This window comes from Bactrocera latifrons, unplaced genomic scaffold (assembly GCF_001853355.1).
Source record: "Bactrocera latifrons isolate USDA-ARS-PBARC rearing strain unplaced genomic scaffold, ASM185335v1 scaffold_57, whole genome shotgun sequence".
NCBI lineage: Eukaryota > Metazoa > Arthropoda > Insecta > Diptera > Tephritidae > Bactrocera > Bactrocera latifrons.
The window spans coordinates 584460-586795 of NW_017537234.1; the positions used below are offsets into that span (position 1 = coordinate 584460).

At 37.4% G+C, this 2336-nt stretch overlaps 1 protein-coding gene across 1 annotated transcript in view; it reads left to right on the top strand.

The window, feature by feature from the left end:
* Window positions 1-2336, top strand: part of LOC108974630 (uncharacterized protein CG3556) — a 42868-nt gene that overhangs the window by 12702 nt on the left and 27830 nt on the right. The window lies entirely within an intron of this gene.

Consider the following 2336-nt stretch of genomic DNA (forward strand, 5'->3'; position numbering starts at 1 on the left):
AAAAAATTAACTATAAAAATTAGCTAGATTTTATTTAGATAGTTAGATAGATTTAAATTAATTAAGTAAAAAATAATTAATTAACTAAAAACTTGATTAATTAAAAAAAAAGAAAATGTATGAATTCCAAAACAAAAACAAGACAAAACGTGTCACAAAAGGATAAGTGATCTGAACAATTTGTGCGGAGATAGTAGCGATGCCTTTTCTAAGGAAAAAGTTTTCCACACAAGAACTTTAGTTTAGAATGATATTTGGAAAACTGAGGGTTTAGTTAGTGGAAATAAAGAAAAAAAAACACAGACGGACTTGCTTTTTTATATTTTTACATATACAAGAATTGCTTTTTTTCAAAAACAGCATTTCAATTCTTTTAGAACATTAAAATCAAATTTAAAATATTAAATCAAAAAATTTTCCCCAAATCCTATTTTAAAATTTGAATTGTTGTTGAAACAGAATGTTTCGAAATGAGCAGAAACAGAGCACGGGGTTTTCTTCTAGGTGGCAACGACTGTGAGTAGCAATAAAGTCGCGCCGCCGCCATAATTCCATTGACTAGTAGCACAAAAAGCAAAAACCAAACCGAAACTCACCGAAAAACTACCAACTAAAAACACCAAAACTGCAAACTACTACATATACAAGTAGGAACTACCACAGTGCCACCAAAAATTCTGGAACTGCCAAATAACGTCAGAAAACTAAAAAAAAAAACAACAATGAAGCAGCCAAGTGCAAAATTTTATGAAAACAACATAAAAAACAACAACACATATACGCTTACAACTTTTAATTGTGGTTGTTGCCACCGAAAATACTGCTGTTGCTGCTGACGTTGCCGCCGCCACGGCGTCGATCGATATATTACCGAAAAAGTCACTCACCCACACACACACACACATACACACAAGGGCGCGCATTTTTCACCGAAAAACTCATAAAGCGACAGATAGCAAAACAACAACGTAAATTGCCAAAAAAACGAAGTCAGCAAGGCAATAAAAGTGGGAGCGATGGAGCGGAAGTGTGGGCGATCACACAGCCAAAACTGGTGTAGAAAATAAGAGAGTGAGAGTGCAGTAATGAGAGCGTATGGAAGTCGGGAGTGTGAGTATGGTGTGTGCATTGGGTTAGCCAAGTCACCAACACTGTTGGCAAACTATTGTAGTTTCCGTTGCCACATAACCACTTTCCGGTACAACAGTGCACTGTGTATGAGTGACATTTGCGGTGCGTTCTACACAAATGGCAACAACAACAAGATTTAAAACATTTAGACATTAGAGTTAGATGAAAACCAACCCGGTAGGAAAATGGAGTAAGCAGACTGAGGTTGTTGATTTCAAGTCGTTGGATTTGGCAGAAAAGAGTGAACATTGAGCTTATCAGCAACATTTGCGTTAAAATTGACACAACAACAACTACCAGATTTTACAATTACTAACAACCCTGTAAGAAAATGCGCACCACAAGTGGCAACATTCGACAAAAATAGAGAAAATTGAAATGAACAAGACCCAAAACTCCATAGCAGTTCCTAAATTTCGAATGAGCTAATTTTCATACCGTGTACTTCCATCTAGCCACCGGTTTTGTCAACGTGCGTGAAGTTTTACAGCGAAAGACAACAGAAACGTTGCTAAAATCAAAAAAAAAAAAAATAGCGAATAGACACGGCAAAAAGTTAAGCGCTTGCGAGAGAAAGAGCGCGAGAGTGTGAGCGAGGGAGAGCCTGCGCCTAAGTGTGTGCGAGAAGTGGCAAATTTGTGCGCTGCATTGCCACAGCTGCATATTAAAATTCATAAAAAGGAATTTTTGAATTTTGGCAGCACTCTTCCGGCCTTACACCACGCCGCAACGGCATTTTATGTCATTTACTTGCCAAACCGCGCCAAGACAGCGCAATCGCTTCCGTTCACATGCACACAAACGCTTGTGGCTAAACCCCTATTTGCATATTACATACTTATGTGAGCGTGTATATGTGTATGTGCGTGTGCACTGCTTTGCTATATGCCAACACATGTAAATTTATGCCAAGCCATGGCTTACAGAGGCGTTCACCGGCGAATGTCTGTTCGCACGCCTTCCGCTATGACTTGGTTATTTGTTACGTATACGCCATGGTGCGCTTTGGCAAAATAACTTTTCATGCGTAAATGAAGAAATTTGAGGCATGAATTTTTAAATTTGCACACGAAAATTTCGTGAGTCATATTTTTTACAGAAATTATTTGAATAAATTAAAACAGCGACATGACAGGGAGCTACGAAATATGTATGCCCGTATGTAATAAAAAATAAATTAATTAAAAATGGAAAAAAATTATAAA